Below are 20,958 nucleotides of genomic sequence, written 5' to 3'. Positions count from 1 at the left end.
CATAAATATGACAAAAATAAATAAATACAGAATTATCTATATACCCACATATATTATATGACACAGAGAAACAACAGTCTAGTTCGGGTTATGTATACATGTGCATGGCGAGAAAAACAAATCTTGCAAATTTATCAGACGGATGGCATAGGGAACATTGCCATTATCTTGGTTGCTCCAGTGTCATGGAAGGTTGATAACAGTCTGGATCCTTGGGAAAGGGTTTGGGAGTTTGTTTGTGGCTGACAATAACAAGTGGGAGTTGCACCAAATATTATATTTCAGATTTTCAGCTAGCTACCCATTCTTTTTTTTCCAGGATTGATTCAATATGTTTACAACTTTTTCCTCTACTGAGTAATCATGTCCTGTTCAATGACCAAGTTCTACCCTATCATAGGATTAAAAATAAACGTATTTTTTTCTTCTTAAAAATTTTGCATTTCTGCAAATATTAAAATCCCTTTAATCCTACTGATAACCCTCTTATTTTGTGTAGATTATGTTGCTTGACTACCTAAGAATCAATAGTTAGGTTATAATTTAGAAAGTGGGAAGAGAAGGATGAGGGGGGACATGATAGCAGCGTTCCAATATCTCAGGGGCTGCCACAAAGAGGGAGTCAAGCTATTCTCCAAAGCACCTGAAGGCAGGTCAAGAAGCAATGGATAGAAATTAATCAAAGAGAGAAGCAACCTAGAACTAAGGAGAAATTTCTTTTAAAATCATTAACTATGGTCTAGGAGTTCAATGTTATCATTATAGGGACATGATATTAATGAAGAATGTATTTAAAATGAGTTTGTATTTTTTCTGACCTCCCTTTATGAAGATGGGCAGACAAATTAAATATTCAAACGTACTAATTTTCATTACTCCAAAAGAGAACACTAATAATTATGCTGCAAAGTAAAAAATTATTTATATAAAATAAATAAAAAATATTTTCAAGATATAGAACAGACGCTAAACCTTCCATGCCTACTGCAGAGATTTACAATCCAAGTCGGTTGTAAACGTCATGCCAGTCTCAGGCATCTGGCATCTGTTGAGGGGTTTAACATGAGACATATCACAATGAACGGATGGATGAATATTTCAAGGTTCCAAAGAAATCTATTCACAAACGGATGCCAATTTCCAATTAGCACAACTTATTTCTAAGACTATTTTGCCAACCATTGCCAATGTATTGGCTTTTTTATCTACCAACATTTTAAGATGCCTAGACAGGAGTGCCACAAATTCTCCCACATCTTCAGTCTTTTCCAAGTCTAAAATCAAGACGAGGTTTCCTAAATCAATATGAAGATGTAGATGAAAATATGATACTTATGAACCAGGCATAAGGATCATCTTCAGGGATATTCATCTAACCAACTTTTGAAGATTTGTTTAAGAAACTGTGCAGACACACAAATTATTGGTTTTCAGTGTTACCATTTTACACATATTTGGGCCTTGATTCAAAGGTCTGGAAAAATGACACAAGAAGTATTCATCACAGATAAATCTTGTAAAATAAATCCTTTGATGGCCTAGGCCACATATGCTGCAAACTGAGATGGCAGCAAGGGCTGCTATTTCTGAAACTTCCTATTTATGAAAAATTCTCTACAAATAAAAATTTGTGTCAAAAAGTAGCAAGACAGCTATTGCTCATTTCTTCTGATTATGTTTACTTGCAGAGTTTTGTGTTATTTTTTTCTAAGGGAGCACTTTGCAAAACTGTCTCCTTCACCACCAGTAGAAAATCTTACCTCACTATCTCAATAATATGTATCCTAGCCCAGATGTATCGACTGGGCTTGGGGAGAGAAGAAATTTAGACGGCAGCTATTCCCAGGCAATCAAAGCTGCCCTTTTTTACACATGTGTGACACATATAATAAAGCGGCAGAGCTTCAGTCACACAGTCATGATTGCCATCCTGAACATTCACACACGCTGACACTTTTAGATTAGACTATAAAGAGAACCAATTGAAGGCAAAAGATTTGGAGAAAAAATTAAAGTGTGGTTAACTAAGCTCTGTATCTTTATACATTAAGAGGGTTGCTTTGAAGAGAAGTGAGGGAAATCCCCAGCTAATTAAACTTGTGCGTCTGTAGGAACTCTGTAGGACAAAACATATTTAAAAATAAAGTTTGGCATTTCCTTCCAAGATTTAGGGCTTGCTAAGGCTACTACTTTGTCCTTAGCTTGTTAAGTCCTAGGGTTTGCTAAGGACAATACCGAGCAATCCAAACCTTGGATTCCTAAGCCTGCAAATATAATTGCAAAACTTCAATGAAACAATATGTACTTCTATCAGCACAGAGAATTCCTTAGAAAAAAGACCAGTCTCAGGTGGACATAAAACAAAAATATCATGGCAAGGTTCATCAAAGGACAGTTTTCAAAAATAGGTATGAGTTTATACGCCAGTAAAGTCTGTAATCCACTGGACAGGGGCAAAAGAAATATCATCTAATCCCCAAATGATGGGATAGATTGAAACAACCTGCATCTGGAAGCAATATGTCTCCAAGCTAGGTGGTATCTCAGCATGTTGGTTGCAGAAAACAGATGCTTTTCCAAAGTAAGAGCTTGTGATGTGCTTTAGTTTAAAACTTATTGTTACTCTGGCTCAAAATTATCAGCATATCAGAGGACAGGTATGCTTAGCCTTGAAATGTTATCCCTATAAGGTTCTCAGCCTTGCAACATTAATGAGCAATAAAAGGAAATATTAAGTGCCCTTCTAGGATTCATGTGGAAGGCCTTTTCAAGCAGAAGACACAGCTTTCAAGCCTCAGTGCAGAAGGAGAGGGAGAGAAGGAGGAGAGACACAGAGAAGGAGATTTCTCACAGATTGGCAACTTGAGCAGAACTCAGCACTACTTCTGCAGCTTCATTTGCACTTCCCAAAGTAACACTGCTACTGCTACAGTTCACACTCTTCTTTTCTATATCTGAGTGACTTGCAGTCGATTTGGCACATTGTGAATGAACAAGGGCTATGGTGACTCATCAGATACATACCCTCTGTTTTCACTGCTGTTGTAAAAAAGCACGGTCTGTTTTATTAAGTCACATGTGCATATCTTCTGGGTATATGTGTATATGTATATGTGTATATATGCGTATGTTTATAGAACTCTGCATCACCGTTACCATCCCAAATGAGATGCAGCAGCCTAGAATAGTCCCGCACAGAGAGACATGGACATATAGTATCAGTAGCTGAGAAATCAAGTCTGACACAAATCGTACCATTCAACCATCCTTTTCTGGGATTCTGTTGTAATTATAAGCAAGAGGGTTGGAGCAGGGGAGAAAAGCCCATAAAAGACAGCAAGAAAGTCAGGAACTACTGTAAATATAGATGAAACCAAATAACAGCTGTTCACAGAACAGAAAGCAAGGAGAGGAAGAAAGGACAGTTAACCCAGAGGTGAGAAAGACAGATGAAAAGGAAAAAAGAACTCTTGATTGATTGTTCTCAAGTTTTAATGCTTCTTGAAACTCTTGTCTGTCAAGCAAAATAGAAGTGAGAACAAGAGCCCTGAAAAGTTTTAAAAAGCATAGAGAAAAATAGAGAGAGTATTTACACTTGAAAAATAGAGACATACTAAATACAAATATGTTTTGATTAAAAATTTCCAAGGCAGCTGCAATAAAATGTTAATGTACATGTGACAAACAAGTAAAACCAAAGCCAAGCTGTTTTAAATTTTTTTCTCAAGTAAATAAACAAAATTGTGCAATACAAAGAGTGCTGTTAGTAGCTTGTAGTTATATCCATTGAATATAGCATCCAATTTTAACTCTGTCACCATAGTTATTAATCCCACATTTTTTTCAAATTGTGGATCCAGACTTTGGGAAAATAGTGACCAACTTTGCAAAAGGAGTTTATGTCACAATCTTTTTTTTTTTTTTTTAATCTGATCTGACTTTTGCAGGCAAAGTGAAAATATCAAACTGGGTTTGGGCATTGGTCCTCATTTTGCTTATGCAGATTACAGTAAGTAGTTGCTGTCCTGCAGTTTCCTATGATAATACAGATTAACATTTAATCATTAAAAGTGGTATATTTATTTCCTAACCAACCATAGAACCATTAATAATGTATTATTATTAATGATACATTAATGCAAATTAATGTATCATTTTAGTATTGCAAAGTTTGAAAAGTAATATATTAATTGATTAGCTGGCACCACTGTGGAGGGAGGATCTTGTTGGGGTGAGATTAAGATTAAGAACTCAAGAAAAGTCTTGCAAATGCCATCAAAATCCAGCATCTAATCTACTTGGCAGTCTACCAGAAGCTCACAAGCAGAACATAAGGCAACTGATATTTTCCAATATTCTTGCTCCACAATATTTTTTAAAGTTTTTAATTGATTCAAATATAGGCAATGCCAGACTTTCAACCACAAATGGGATTAGAATTTCTGCTGCTAAGCAAGGCAATTATTAATAAATTGCACCTGATTTTATAACTTTTTGCCATGTTTGTTAAACAAAACAGTGCAACTGTTAAACGAATCAAGTGGCTGTTAAGTGAACCTAGCTTATCCCATTCACCTTGCTTGTAAGAAGTCACCTGAGAAAGTCACAAATAGCAATCATGTGACTTCAGGACACTATAACTATCAAAAAAATTGTGCCAGTTGACCACATTTTGATCACATGACCATGAGGATGTTGCAATAGTTGTAAGAGTGAGAACAGGTTGTAAGTGACTTTTTTCAATCTTGTTACAACTTCAAACAGTTGCTAAACAAATGATTGCAAGTAAAGGACTATTTGTAATCTTAGTCTCAAAAGATTCTACAGGCATGTAATGCAAAATAACTGATGCTTCCAAACACAGGTTGGCTGAGCCAAAAAGTACAGAGAGTGCAAATCATAAATATTTTACCCTTGTAAACAAACACATATCATATCTACATATTGTACACCTTTTTGTTCCACTGCTAAAACTGTGTGATTTTTTTTGTAAGGTAGCAGTTGCCAGGCAACAAGGGGAAATAAATTCAGTCACATGGATTCAACTGCATCAACAACTCAAACTCAATTCCAAATAAGGAACATTGCCCAGCTTCTTGGACAATGAGGACAAAGCTAGAATCAGAAGCTGGCACTGTTAAATATCTTTCAAGGTTCCACAGGAACCATTCCGAATTCAAATCACACTGTTCTGAATGAGGCTTATTTGTTTGGATGCAAAAATACGCTGTTCCATTCATTTTAGAAGTGGTTTGACTTATTTTCATTTGAAACTAAGCATTTCAAGTTCAAAATGACCCAAATTCAAAATATTGAACCATATCACCTACTGTTCTTCTTCCTCCACCTCTGCTCTTAATGCCTATTTACATGATATCTCTGGACATGAGAATGCAACAAGGGCAAAATGAATCAGCAGCATCCTCCATCTGAACAGCAGTAACCCTTGGGCATGGAGGGAAACCGCTAATGAATGGACAATGGTAAAAAGTAGCAGGGATGTCAAAGCAAGGGCCATTTTGCTAGAATCCACACAAAACTTTGCCTCTTCAAAATGAGAAGTAGGATTCCCTTATTTGTAGTAATGTCATCAATATTAAATTGGGAGACTCTTTTATTATATTGCAATGGTCAGCCAGAACCATGCAACATAGAACCTTTCTCTAAGGAAAAAAATATATATCAATGCTGATGATAGAACTGAAATTTCCACTACATCAGAGGTTAAAATGGGTCAAGAGACTGCCCACTTTTCCATCTTATAATATTCGTGGCAAAATTTCCCTTCGAGCAATGCTAAAGTTGTTCCTAGCTACTGAAGACTTACAAAGACTGGAAAACAAAAATGATGCCCTTGGTCCCAAAGAATAATTTGCCTACTATTCATCTCCTTTTTATTGAATTTTCAGAGAAACATTACTGAAAACACATTATTATTTCAGATCTTTCAAGACTAAACCACAGTTTTAGTTTTCCATTTCCACAAACCCTTCCCAAAGCAGAACACTAACTTGCCTATATGAATGACTTTTACCCACAGGAGAAACTTCTACAGAAAGCTCAGGATGGACTGAAACTTCAGGCCTAATGTAACAAAAATTTAGAGCAATCTTTTCCAACCTGGTGCTCTCCTAATATACTGTGTGTAAGTTCCATGATCTCCAACCAGCATGGATCTATGACCCTCTAAAAATTAAACTTAGTCCTAGTTTAGGAGAAAGAAAATGGTAAACATATGAGTTTATTATAACATGCTAACAAAATAGATACTTAATAAACCATTTTAAAAATAAGAGGAAAAAAACAGATTCAAAGAAGAGCTTAGTGTCCTTTTCCTGAACTTTTGCAAAACACCACTAAAAACTCTTGTTAGCTTGCTCTAGAAACAATGTTGACACTGTGACATCCAAAGTGCGTAACATACTTATATGACTCAATCTCATTTCAGTAATTTGATGCAAAAATCAATTGTAGTTATCTTGTCATCTTAGCTGTTATGTGGCAATAGTACATCCTGGTTTGCAATGTTTTTGATCTAACGGTCATTTTGATGACCTCTGTGTCTTTTCTCTCCTTCCACTTTTGCACATTAAAGGGGAAGTCAAATATTTGGAAATCTACCTAGGTGAAAAGGGCTTTGCTTTACAGGTATGCTTAGTGTTCAAATTCTTCTTTGCTGTAGTTCAAAATGTGAAGCTCTTTGGCCTATATTTGGAAAGCATTAAATCATGTATTTATTTAAAGTAGGTCCTAAATTAAAATATAGAAAACTGAATGCATAACGCAAGAAAAAAATAAGAATTTTTTCTTTGCACACATAATTCCTTGCTTTTATTAATACATAATCCCACCATGAAGGAATATTAGAAAAAAATCTCCAGAGTAGTTCTAATGTCGGTCTGTAGTACCTTATAATGCTTTGTATACTCATTATCTTTTTTAAAAAAAAATCTCATGCAAGTATTCCTCAACTATTTTTTAACATGTGAGTATGCATGGAATTATCAAATAATATTTGAGTACATTGCAGTCGCAGCTTTGGGCAGCATGATTAATCACAGTATATTGCAAATGCTCCAGCCAACATTCAGTATATGTGCATGTGTATTTTTGTCTGCACAGGTGCAGTTCTGTATCTCTGACTGCTTTTTCTCATACTCGAACTCATCTTTTTTTTTTATCAATTCTCATGATCAGAAGAATTCCTCACTCCCACCCTGTAGTTACTATAGCATCCCACAAAACTCCTGTGAGTTTACCAACAATTGAACCTACCCTTATAATGAGAATTACTACTATATTCCTTGCAATATGTAAATTTCCCTTTTTTTCCAGGTCAAAGTTAAATCCAAGATGATTGAAAGGAACATAGTAAAATTTTTGTGTCATTGCCTTTTCATATAAGACCAGAATGTGATATCAGAATCAAAAATGAGTATTTGTCCAGTGGATGCAGACTTGGCAAACAAAAGAAAACACCTGGTGCTAGCTTTTCAAATGAAGAAAGTGTAAAGATCATTGCACAGTTATAAAGTTAGCCCAAGGTTAGAAGGCCAGCTGCAGCATTACTAAAAAAATATTAGAAAACAGCACCCTCTTTAATATTAGCAGACTAAAGACAGACTTTTTAAAGAAAGGATGGCCTGAGGTTATTACCAAAATTGAATTTCCTGGCAATGTAATAAGCCAATGGTAATGGTATCAGCAAAGATTTCTTTTGAACCTAAAAACAGCTGATTCCATGAAAAAAAGGTTGAACAGAAAATAATATTCTTCCCAACAATGTCTGTGCCAGCTGATCTTAACATTTATAATGTATTTGCATTTATGGATGGGAAAAGCTTTCAAACTACAATAGAGAAATCTGAGGCTTATTACCTGTCATGAAAACATACAAGGTTTTCAGATCACACTAACAAAAGTAGGCTGATGAATTTGTAACAGATCTGAAATCGAAGAGTAGGTCTTGTGGCTTTGATATGTTGACTGAATCTCTGGTCAAAGATCAAAATTGTTTTGGGCAAGAGAAACAACAAAATGCAAAAATGCTTATAGAGAGACATGAACTTGTCTCTAGAAAATGCTACTCAGGTATATCAAGCAGCAGAAGTTATTAACTCATATTTGAAAGTTAGGGGAATAGAAATGATAACATTACTATGCCTAATGGTAATTAGCCATCACTTGTGATAATGACTTAAAAGGAGAAATGAGATAAGTGAACTCTAGTCAGAAACTGCTTTAACCCTAACAAACAAATCAGCAAAGTGGGAAAATAACAAAGAAATTAGAAATAGGGTAAAGTATGCGCAAATAATGTGGCTGATATAATATGAAGCAAACCTACAGTGTCCAGCTTATGGACAGAAATATCACAATTGTGGAAAGTATAACCATATGGCTAAAAAGTGCAAAAGTACAAAAACAGTTCAAGAACATTGTCGGAATAAGAATCTGAAGATTTTGATTTCTTCATAGGCTCAACTGATGTGAATAGGGTAAGACACCAGAATGAAGTCTGGATTGAAACAATATTCACTAATCAGATCTCCATTGTTTATAAGACTGGTACTAGTTTGCAAGAAACTTTAATAACTCAAAGTGACTGCACAGATTGAAGCCTAAATTTGGCTATGCTTCTGAAATCATATGCTATGCACACAAAACTACTGGGGATTCAGAACTCTGAAAGGGAAAGGCATTCTCTATGATATCAAACCAGTAGTAATATTAAATCATTCTGGGCTTAGAAATATCTGAGAAATAATCAGTTGTTTTGACTCAGACAATATAAAACATCATAAGGAAAAAAAACCTCTATGATCTCATGACTTTTTTTTTTTTTAGTAAAGATGGACAATTAGTAGTACATATTATCAAAAATGTTAACAGTAGCATTGAGAACAAAACTGAAATGAGACTTGGACACAATGAATACAAAAGGAATTATTCACAGTACTGAATGATCAATGTAATGGGTTCCTTCAATGGTTGTAGTTCACAGAAAGATAGAAATCGGAAATCTGCCTGGACTCTAAAGAATTATACAAGCAAATTCAAAGAGAGCATAATCATATCTCAACACGAATAGACCTCTTAATGAAACTGGCAGGCACAAAAATATTTTCCAGCTGTATGCAGCAGCTTGGTTTTCGCACCTACCACTGGATGAAGAAAGCACATGCCTATGTACTGTATATTTAGTATGTCATACAGTTTTGATACAATATTAAACATATGCCCTTTGGGTTGCATTCTGTTTCAGAAATATTTCATCATGCTATGCAACAACTGTTGGAAAGTATTCCAGAAACAGTAAGCATGGCCGATACATGGCAGTGCCATAGAACAACATATGGTAATCACTAATCAAAAGAAAAAGTCACATCCTCCATTATTAAAGTGAACAAAAGTAGATAAAATCTATAATATTTGGGAGAAATACTGACAAAACATGGCATTAAATCAGATCAAGCTAAAGTAAGAGGTAGGGAGATATGCCAAAACCAATAGATTGATAAGACATTCAAAAGATCATGAGAATGGTAACTTATGTTTTGAAATTCAAATGTTCACATTTGAACATTACTTTCCAAAGATGCTGTCTGGCACACAGGATTTCAGCAAATGACAAAGAATATCCAGATGCTTCTATACAAGCTATATAGAGCAGAAGTGTAATCAAAAAGTCAAATAGACTAATCAAATAGTATTGAAAGAAGTGTGAATATTTTTTGTCTTTTTCAGAAACAGGATGTGTGGAAACTTTTATTTACTAACAATTGAACCTACCCATGTTATAAGGATAATGGTATCTCCCTTACAATGTTAACTTCATTTTTTTGGTAGATTAGACTTAAATCCAAGCTTATAATAAACATAATCTTTTGCCTCTTGTATCACTGCTTCTACATAAAGGGGCGTTGTCTTACCTGAACGCTTTTTCTCAGCATGGAGATGGAGAATCCACCAATGGGTTGAGACTGTATTCCTGCCCAATCAGATCAGTCAGCCAAAGTTGCCACGCCCGTCCTCGATGAGATCCCAGTCTTGACACGAGCGAAGCCATTGACTGACAGGAAGACATGTGGCTCACCAAAAAAGGACTAACTAACCCTAGGCCTATATGACCTACCAGGGTGGGTGTGGATTCTCCATCTCCGTGCTGAGAAAAGGCGTTCAGGTAAGACAACGCCCCTTCTCCAGCACTGGAGATGGAGAATCCACCAATGGGACATACCAAAGCCTATTGTCCCTGAGGGTGGGAAATAGACTGGTCCCGTGTGGAACTTTAGTGTACAACCTGCTGGAGAACCCTCCTACCGAAGGAAGCCTCTGCAGAGGAGAATCTATCGATTTTATAGTGACGGATGAACGGGGAAAGCAAGGCCCATGTGGCCGCTCTGCAAACTTCCTCAATGGAAGCCTGGGTGGCCCATGCCGCAGAGGTGGCTGCACTCCTTGTGGAGTGTGCTGGGGATCAGCAATGCCTCCGCTTGATATGCCCCGGTGATGCATGCTCTGATCCACCTACCAATGGTGGAAGAAGAGGCCTTCCGACCCCTGGAAGAGGAGTGGAAAGAAATAAAGAGAGCTTCTGAAATGCGGAATTCCGCTGTTTGTGAAATATAGTACCTCAGGGCCCTACGGACGTCCAGGATATGCCATTGTAGCTCCAGGGCATGCGCTGGATTTGGGCAAAAGTCCGGTAGCACCATCTCCTGTGACCTGTGAAATAAGGAGTTGACTTTTGGAATGAAAGTAGGGTCTAGGCGCAGAACTACTTGATCCCTGTGGAAAGAACACAGGTCATCCTGTATTGAGAGTGCCGCTAATTTGGAAATACGATGAGCCGACGTAATTGTCACCAAGAATGCTACCTTCTGGGTTAGGTAGCGGATGTCGCACGTTTTCAGTGGCTCGAACGGTGCCCTGGTAAGTGCCCGTAGGACTGTGGTAGATCCCATGAAGGGTATCTGTTTATGGTGGGGGGCCTGATGTTCACGGCCCCTTTAAGAAATGAACGGAGTAAAGGATGATGACCCACAGACTCACCAGAGTTACAAGATAAAATCGTGGAGAGGGCAGCGATCTGTCTGCGTAGTGTGTTTGGAGCCAGGCCCCTCTCCAGGCCGCCTAACAAGAATTCCAAGATGTTGGGAATTGTAAGTTCCCCGATGGTCAGGTGCCGGCCGGACCACCATGACTGAAAACTTTTCCACGTTGCCTCATAAATACGATTCGTGGAAGGGTGTCGAGAGGCCTGAATCACCCTGATGACCCCCTGCGAACAAAGTTCCCTTGTTAAGATCGAGCGCTCAAGTGCCAGACGGCTAGTTGGGGATCCGGGTGGAGAATCACCACTTGATTGAGCGAGACCCTGTCCGGGGGGATCTGCCAAGGATCCGTGATGGAGAGCTTCTCAGATCGGCGAACCAAGTTCTCCTTGGCCAATATGGGGCCACCAGGAGTATCTCGGCTCGTTTCTGAAGGAGTCTGCATATTACGGCCAGGAGAAGAGGAAGGGGGGGAAAGCCGTAAAGCAGACCCTGTGGCCATGGGCTCCGGAGCGCATCTGTCTGCTCCGCTCTCGCGGACGGAAATCGGGAGAAGCGAGTCAGCTGTGCATTGGACTGAGATGCGAAGAGGTCTACCAGAAGGCAACCGAAGCGGTGACAGATTTCCTTGAAGACCCTCGTATGGAGGCGCCATTCCGAGTGGTCTACTGTTGTCCTGCTCAGTAAGTCTGTCTGAGTGTTTGCTTCCCCTGATATATGGTCAGCCTTGATTGAGGCCAGGTTCTGTCCTGCCCAGGATCCCAGCAGGAGGGACTCAGACCATAGGGAGCAGAACCGAGTGCCCCCTTGGCGATTTATGTGGGCTTTGGCTGCCACATTGTCCGTGAGGACTAGTATGTGTCGCCGTGCCAGCAAGCTGTGGAAGTGTCATAGGGCTAGGTGGATGGCTCGTAGTTCGAGCCAGTTTATGTTGTGTCGAAGATCTGATGTGGACCAACAGCCCTGCGTCCACTGGATCCGGAGGTGAACTCCCCAACCGAACAGACTTGCGTCGGTCGTGAGTACTAGCCTGTCTGGCTCTCTGAAGTATGAGCCTTTGAGCATGGCTGGGGACAGCCACCACGTGAAGGAGCGTCGTACCCATTGTGGCAGTCTTACCCTTTGCTGGGATGCACTGAGGTCCTGCCTCTGGAAGGGAAGCATGAACCATTGCAGCTCCCATGAGTGAAGTCTGGACCACGGTACGATTGCTATGGTTGAGATCATCTTTCCCAACAATTGGGAAAGACTGGCCAACGTTACAGACTGCCGCCAGTGCAATTGGAGCACTGACTCCTTTATGCTGTTCCGGCGTTCTTGGGAAAGGTACACCCGGCACTCCACTGTGTCTATGATGGCCCCGAGGTGTAGTAGTCTTGTTGTGGGTGTCAGATGACTCTTGGGAAAGTTCACTGAGAAACTCATGATCCTGGAGCAGTTTTACCACTAGTTTGAGGTCCGCCAGGGCGGACTGGGTGGACGACTGGATTAGTATGTCGTCCAGATAACATTGGACTCTGACTGGTATCGTTCTTAAGTGAACTGCCAGGACCGCCAGTATCTTGGTGAACACCCTGGGAGCCAATGACAGGCCAAATGGGAGCACCCTGTATTGGAAGTGGCGTCCCCTGTATGCGAACCGTAGAAAACGGCGGTGGGCCAGAGAGATAAGGATATGAAGATACGCCTCTGTGAGGTCGATAGACGTCAAGAAGTCTCCTTTTCTTACGCTTCCCAATATGGAGCATAGCACTTGCATTTTGAATTTGCGATATGTTAGATGGAAATTCAGACTCTTGAGATCTAGAATGGCTCTCCATCCCCCTGATGTCTTGGGGACGACAAAGAGTATGGAGTAGAATCCCTGGCCTCTCTGGTCCGGTGGTACCGGTTCTATGGCTCGAATACTTAGATGTTGAACGGCTTCGTTCATGAGTTTTTTTTTTGTTCAGTTCCGGAGGTATGGGCAAGAGAGGAACTGATTTGGGGGGTTGGAGAGGAATTCTAGGGAGAGCCCGTGACAGACGGAGTTTATCACCCATGCGTCTGTGGTGGTGGCTTCCCACTGGTGGGAAAACAGAGCGAGTCTGCCCCCTATGGGAGGGGCTGATGAGGAGTCATCTGGAGTGGCGGAAGGGGCGGCTGTTCCCGTGAAAGGGCCGCTTACCCTGCGCTTGCTGCCTAGGCCTTGAATTTTGCCTATCTGCCTGTCTCTCTCTTGTCTATCTTGTCTGGCCTGAAAGGGCTGCGATGGCTGGGAGTAGCCAAACCTAGCTCCTGTACGAAAGGGCTGCCTCCTTGAATAGTGACCGGGGCACCTTTCCGGCCTCTTGAGGATGTGATTAAGGACCTTGTGCTTGTTCTCTGTTAGGTAAGGAGTCAGTGCATCCTCAAATAGTTTACCTCCCTGGTATGGTGTGGATGCCAGCTTCCATTTGGATTTGGCATTGGCTTGCCAGTGTTTTAACCAGAGCATGCGCCGGCCGGTGATGCTGGAAGCAAAAGCCCTGGCTGAGAATCTGGCTGCTTGGAGTGTTGTGTCTGCCGCATACTCCATGGCCACTACCATCTTACTGAGTTCCTGCTCTGTGCGGACATCCTCTGCTAGAACCCGGTTCTGCAGTTGCCGGAGCCAACAGAGTGTAGCTCTGCTGAAAAATGAAGTGGAGGTTGCAGCTCTGGTAGCCCATGCAGCTGCTTGGTGTGTTCTCCGGTAAGTGGACTCGCATTTGCGGTCCTCGGCCTTAAGGGCCTCAGAAAAATCCCCAGATATGGCGGTGGTCAATACTAGGGGCCCTAAGGGCTCGTCCACCGTCAGTACCTCCAACGCCTCCTCCAGTTGCTTGGCTACGTTGTACAGCCTCTTGTCAGTGTTACCTGGGAGAGGAAGAGAAGCCGGGGAAGCCCATTGTTTCCAGACCACATTCAGGAACCAGGAGGGGCAGGGGATGTGGTGTTGGGTCGCTATCGGTTCGACGAAGTTCGGGTTGGCCTCCGCGTCAGGGAGAACAGGTTCTGATGGAGTTCCCTGTCCGAGGTGAGCTGTGGGTGCAGCCTTACACAGTAGGGTAATAAAGAGAGGGGGGTTAAAGAGACCGCTGAATGAGGGCACCTCAGATGGGATGTCCTCCTCCTCGGACATTTGAACCTCTTGCTCTGTGCCGGGTAGGTCAAGGTAAGAATCCTCGGAAACAGATGACCCGGATGGAGAGGAGGGACATTGCTGGGTCTCTGTCCCTTGCTGATGGACGGACCTGGACCTGGACGTCCCCGGCTTGGAGGCCAAAGCCCTAGCCTCAAGAGCTCAGTCTACTGCTTGTGCGATCAGGGTCGCTAGGCAATCCTCCAAAGGTAATGGGGGTGCCTCGCTAGGTCATAGCCCTGCTGCCATGGATGTGAATGTGGCTTCGGGAGCCCCGAGACACCCGTGGGGAAAAGGACTGGGAGAGAGAAGAAAACTCACCTGTCCCACAGCGTGTGGGGGACTGAGAGGATTTCCCCGTTGACCAGACCCCCAGTGGGGACGATGAGGCCCCCAGAGGTAAATCAGGGGCTAGGCCTCCGTTCTGTGTCTTTTCCAGCCTGGCCCTTTTCTGCGCCCTGGCGAACTCCTTTTCTAGGGCTTGGTGTCTCCTGCTTGCCTGTTTGTCTGCCTTCCTGGAAGACTTTTTGGTAGACCTGGCCTTAGTGGCCGTTGGTTTATCAGTGCCATCTGGGCCAGGTAAACCTGACGTGGATGGCAGGGCTCCTGTCGAGGGAATGATAGCTTCCTCCATTCTCCAGTAGCACAGGGCCACGGTAGGGGGACCCTGGTAATAGGTATACACATTGGGTAAGGACAGACGCACTACAGGGGGCGCCTGGAACCCAGGTACAGCCTCTGCGTCCTGGTACAAACAATGGCTGTGCACGGATAAGGACAGGCACACGACTGGGGGGTGCCTGGAATCCGGCCTGGTATGCTGTGGATAAGGACAGGCACACGACTGGGGGTGCCTGGAATCCAAGCAGTTATTATCCGGATAAGGACAAGTATACTACTGGGGGTGCCTGGAATCCGGAAAGAGTCAGTCAGTGGAGGTGGTTAATTGTGGAAGCAAGGAGACACCAAATCCTGGAAAATGAGAGATCAATAACTGTGCCTGAGTGATCAAGCTTGCTTGTTTACTGAAGGAGTGCTTAGGATACTTCTTGGGATTGTGAGTAATGTCAGATGTTTGAAGGACTTCCTGAAATTAGGCCTCTCCTGTCCTTGACAGCGAGCCTCTACAGGACAGTCTAGTTCTTCAGCTAATCGGTTCCCTCTCTCTGGTAAAGCTTTGCCCTCAGTTGAGGGGAGGAGAAACCGCTCTATCAGTAAGGCCTCTCTGATTGTAGGCCACTTGAGTCACTTTAGCTGAGGCAAGGTAAAGAAGGGAGAAAATGGCCATGCGTGCGCAAAGATGAATGCCGCGCATGCGCAGTGACTCCCTCATTCAGTATAGTAAAAAGGAACCGCTGGGCATGTGCAAAAATGGCCGCCGCGCATGTGCAGTAGCTTTCCCCTTCGACCTGTGCCACGTGCGTCTGGACAAAGGGAGCCACGCGTGCACTGCGCGGTTCCAAAATGGCAGCCCGCGTGGAACCTGGGAGGCTATCAGGTGAGAGATTAACCGCGTTGTTCCGGTCTTTTAGCTCTCCAGGTTCCCCCTAACAGCTGGTCCACGTCTGATAGCGCGGGACCCCGAGCGTACCTCCCTCCGCACGCACTCCCACCCTTCTTCTACATACTAGCCTCTCAAGCTCTGTGGGTCCGGTGCTGCCCACGAGCCACTGCTAAAAGTCAAGAAGAGACTGGGTTCTTCTGCGGAGCTGCAGCCGCAAGCTCCGCTCGTGCGAAAACGCGCTCCCCAGCTGGCTAGACTGATTGGTGTTGGTCAGTGGCCGTTTCTAGTTTTTTTTCCCCTTTTTGGAGGGATGGGGGGTGTGGGGGGAAGAAATAGGAAGGAGCCCCTTCCCTACTCAGGTTTAATATCCCACAGTGGGGATATGCTCTCTAGATTTTTTGGCAAATTTTAGAATTTGGTAAGTAATCCAAATAAAGTTAAGTTCAATTATTTCCTATCAACTCTTCAGCTACTGGAAAAATAATCCACCAAAAGAGAGACTGTACCTGCCTAAGAGCCAAACTTCCACGTCTGTTCAGTGGGCGAGATCAGTCAAAACTGGGATCTTGTGGTCCAGGACGGGCGTGGCAACTTTGGCTGACTGATCTGATTGGGCAGGAATACAGTCTTAACCCATTGGTGGATTCTCCATCTCCAGTGCTGGAGAATGAACAATACACTATGGGAATAAAAACCTCATGAAATCTCATACCTAGCATTAAACGGTACAAGCTCCCATCAGTTAAATTCTTTTTTAAATTTACACAAAACAAAGTGGAGGATAGACCAAGGACCTTGCACACCACTGGTTATCACCAAGGATGCTATGCTATAGATTGTAATTACTGATTTTTAAATTGTCTTATAAATTCATGTTGAATACTGAATCTGCCCTGGTCATTTAAGACAGAGGTCTCCAACCTTTCTGGGTTCAAGGACCGGAGGGAAGGAGAGCAGCTTCAAAATTGGTGTGGGCATGCGCGCACACACACAGGGCTACACACACTGGTGCGGCACTAGCAACCTCATTCCTGCATGTGGCATAGCTCCAAATTGATACTATATAGATATATTTTAGGGTTTAAAAAAACCCTATATTCTAGCAACATGACCTTCTTTCTATACTGCAGTTTCTAATGCAGGGCCTGAGGCTATCTGCAACCTAGTAAGATCAACTGCATACTGGAATACTAAGCATTGATCTTTGGAAAGATGGCACAGAATAACTTTTTAAAATATAGGAAATGACAGGAGGAGAAAGGCGGCATAGAAGCAATCATATTAGAATTGGTTCCTGCTCTGCCTCCCCACTCTTGTGTCAGTCTTATCCATTTCCAGCATTGCAGCAGGTGTCTTTGGTGAATGAACTCTCTGCAGTTGTGAGTAACTGCTTCATAGACGCAATATCATTTGTATGCGAGTGAGAGGCCCTGCACAGCTGAATGAACAACCTGTTCTTAATCTAAACAGGAAGTTGGGGGTGGCGTAGGATGAGAAGGATGATTCAAGGGATGGAGGGAAGAGAAAGATGCCCGGAATACTAATGCAGTTTCCCTCCACCCCTCCAACTCAAGTACTGTAGAGTGTGCTGGTGTTATGTAGGCACACAGGCAAAACAGATGCTTGTAGTCTTTAACAAAATTCATTGAGCCACTGATCATCCAAGCAGAGTGTTAGAAGACAGTTCTTAGTCTCTTTTACTTACACACACACACACACACACACATACACTTTTACACAATTAATAGTTTCATCCTTTTGTCCAAGAATTCAGAGAGGCCTAAGCAGGAGAATCCCAGAAAGGCCTCCCAACTTTTTGCTAACCAGGACTGATCCGAATACATTTCAGAAATAAAACTAGAGCACAACACTTTTCAGTTTTTATTTTTAGATTAATCATTGCAACACCACCAAAAACTTTTCAGGATCACTATGTAAAAAGTTGGCAACATGGTCAAGAATTCTAGAATCTTATGAGCTTGATTATCTTCCAAGCTTTGAATCATTTAAAATTAAAAAAGAAAAATTTGTCATGCCTTACGTGCAGTACCCCGATGTTCCACTAGTGGAACCAAGTTCTATGATCATCACTATCCTCAATTTTTTCATTTCCCAAGGGCTCTTAATTCAAATTCAACCAATAATGAGATTTAAGCCCAAGCAACAATCAGGACTGAATGAAATGTGCATTTACTTGAATAGCACAATTCATGTGGTCTTATACTGCTGAAAAGAAATGCTAGTTTATGTATTTGAGAAGCGGTGTCTTCCAGTGTTCTTTTTTTCTCCTTCCCATTTATGCAGTTTAACAGAGAATAAATCCCAGAATAAGAAACTCTTATCTGCATACACAATTTCTACATTATTTTCTAATCCTTTCTCCAAACATGTGACAAATTTTAGATGTTTGCTCACAATTCATCAAATTGAAGATTAAGAAAATTAAATCAAGGTGCATTAACTTACGTTTACAGAAAGCAAAATATTCGTCAACTGTTTTGTTGACGATGAAGAATTTGTTTTTATCTGAATTATAATTTCAACTCAGCAAGGCTTAAGGAGAAGCATTCTGAGCAGGAATTGGTTAAATTCTTACTGTGAATTCTGTGAAAAGCAAATAAAATAGTCAAGAAAGATGAAAAGGAAGATAAACACAGGCATGTTCAGAAAGCAATGTCCGGCTTACTCCAGTCAGAATTCACATTAGAACTACCTCTCATTTAGCAATACTGAACCAGTAGCAAAATGCATCAAGGAACTGTAAGCTCTGCTAACAAAGATATGTCTTGCCCGGATTTAACATAAATAAAATTCTTCCTACTCATATAGCTGAACCATTTAGGAGGGAAAATTTATATAGTCTCTCTCTCTCATATTACAAATTTAGATCTATATGTATAACATTCTGCCCCTGCCTCCCCCAAGAAGCAGAACATTACTAGAAGAGGAATATGCTCAATTGCTCTTGGGAATCCTTCTCCTGCCCTTATTCAGGCCTTTCCATGAAATATATATATGCCTAAGAAATTTCCAAGCTTTATTACTAAACCACAAATAATAAAGTATTCATTTTTTACCTCCTGCTATAACACTTTCCTTGAATAGTCTACTTTCAGCCTAGTCCATATACATGCTTCATTCCTTTTTCCTTCTTTCAGAAAGTCTTCAAAATATTCTGAGGGATACTTGTATTTGGTAGAAGTATGTAGCAAAAACTAAGGCAGAGATCTATGACAAAACAACAAAACTGAGCTCTAGCCTGTAAAAACTGCTTGTTAAAAGATTTTTAACAAGAATCTACATCACTGTCTTCTAATTCAGTAATTTTCTATTGCATCTTCCAGTTATAATTGCTTTTGACCTTAACCAACTTAAGATAACAAAATGAAAGTTTTTCTCACTCTTACATAATCTGTTTGCTCTCATCCTCAGGTTCTTCAGTTGTGTTTTCTCACTCTATACCTAATTTTCTTTGCCTTTCCATTTCTCCTGTTCTGTCTCTAAAACAATCATTGCAGGGAGGTGTTGAAGAAATTTACACATTCTGTGTGCTAAACCCAAGTGCAAATTTGATATTTCCATCCTTCTTCACACCTCTCTATAACAGCAGAGGGAAAACAGATTCCATATTAGCAACTCCAGATTGTGCAGTAAAGTTCCATCCTGCTCAGAATCTATTTTCTGTCATTTTATATCCCCTCCCCCAAATTCCTCAGTAGAGAGTTTTTGCCAAATTCTGCTTTAGTTGCTGAGGTTTATGGTTGTCGTCACCACAAACACTCAATGTATTTATAGATCTATGGGCTTTACTCCAAACCTGTCCTTCCACCAAATGGTCCAAAACATTTCTTGCCATTTACTCAAACTCAAGAAAAGAGGAAGACATACAGACATTGATCCCACATGTATGCTATGCTAGAGACCAAGAGTTTGCCTTTTCTTCCTGGCACGGTGAGACAAGCACAGCGTTTTGCTTCTGTCATGTATCTTCTGGCTGTTGCTTCATCTTTGCAATGCAGGAAAGGGAGGGGTTGATTTCAATTAGGAAAGGCAGCCTAGACCTTTGCTTGCTATGATTTTGCCCTCAAACATTTTCCTCCATTCCCCTCCCAATCCACATTTGAAATACATCTTGGCTTCCAGAAGACAGAAAGCAAATTTGGAGGGCTAAATATTTGAGAGAAAAGGAAAAGCTCTTTAACAAACTCTAGTAGTCTCAACATTATATTGTCTCATTTCTGTTTCATCAAAACTCCTGGAATAAATTTCTAAGAGTGTATATAAGAGTTTTAAACAAAATATAAGAAGATTGAAAGATTCTGCTTCTCCATAGAAAAAATAATACTTCCCCCTTCCAAAAGAACAGGGGAAAATTCGAGGAGCAACTTTGAGAAGAATTAAAGACTCTTTCTTCTACTTACTATTTTTCCCCTCATAATTATGCCTTCCTCCTTTTTAAAGATAAATTAGCAGCCCGGTTTTGAACATGTATAAAGGAAAATGAACACAGTATCTTATTCCTGCATTTTTAAATTACAAAATCTGAGAAAAGCTATGTAAATCCAAAACGTTGGACAGGTACTTACATGAAGTCTTGCTCAAGTCAAGTTCAGCTTGTGGTGATAAATACAGTTTCTCTGCAGGAACCCAAAGTTGTTTTGCTATTGGCTTTTATTTATTTCCCACTCTAGTTTAAAACTTACAATTTTTTTGCCAGTCTCACATCTAAATACTAATCAGTTCCAAATTATGGTAGCTTATTTTTCTTTTAAAATTAGCCACAGTTAGCTAGATGTTGACACCTCCTGGGATGGTACATAAATCTCTAGCTGCAGGAGTTGATGGAAATATCAAATTCTGTAATCCGTACATTAAATTTTTTATTTTTATAAATAACTCGTGAGCATATCTAATACTCCTTTCTCCTCCTGTTTTCCCCACTAAACAAACCTGTAAGGTTAATTTGGCTGAGAGAGAATGACCCAAGATCATCCCGCCAGTTTTATGCTTAAAATGGGATTAGAATGCACAATCTTCTGGTTTCTAGGTTAGTGCCTTAAACATTAGATTAAACTGCCTCTCTGGGGTGATCACTGTGTCACAATCCATGTGCTACAATAGTTCACTTTCTATTTTAATGGTCAGTTTCTTGTTCTGGAGAGGGATTGGGAGAAAGATTGCACCCATGGCCCAAAATGAAACTGCTAGGATTCAGCATCATCAGTATGCTGATAATACCCAGCTGTATATCTCAT

At 41.1% G+C, this 20,958-nt stretch overlaps 1 protein-coding gene across 6 annotated transcripts in view; it reads right to left on the bottom strand.

Annotated features, from left to right (window-relative positions):
* Window positions 1-20,958, bottom strand: part of HDAC5 (histone deacetylase 5) — a 152,113-nt gene that overhangs the window by 74,040 nt on the left and 57,115 nt on the right. The gene's annotated exons all lie outside the window — the stretch shown is intronic.

Source organism: Crotalus tigris, unplaced genomic scaffold (genome assembly GCF_016545835.1).
Source record: "Crotalus tigris isolate CLP2741 ecotype Arizona unplaced genomic scaffold, ASM1654583v1 scf7180000018762.419966263:882430, whole genome shotgun sequence".
Lineage (NCBI taxonomy): Eukaryota > Metazoa > Chordata > Lepidosauria > Squamata > Viperidae > Crotalus > Crotalus tigris.
Note: the sequence above shows the minus strand (reverse complement) of the source record. Positions and strands in the feature narration are given on the sequence as shown.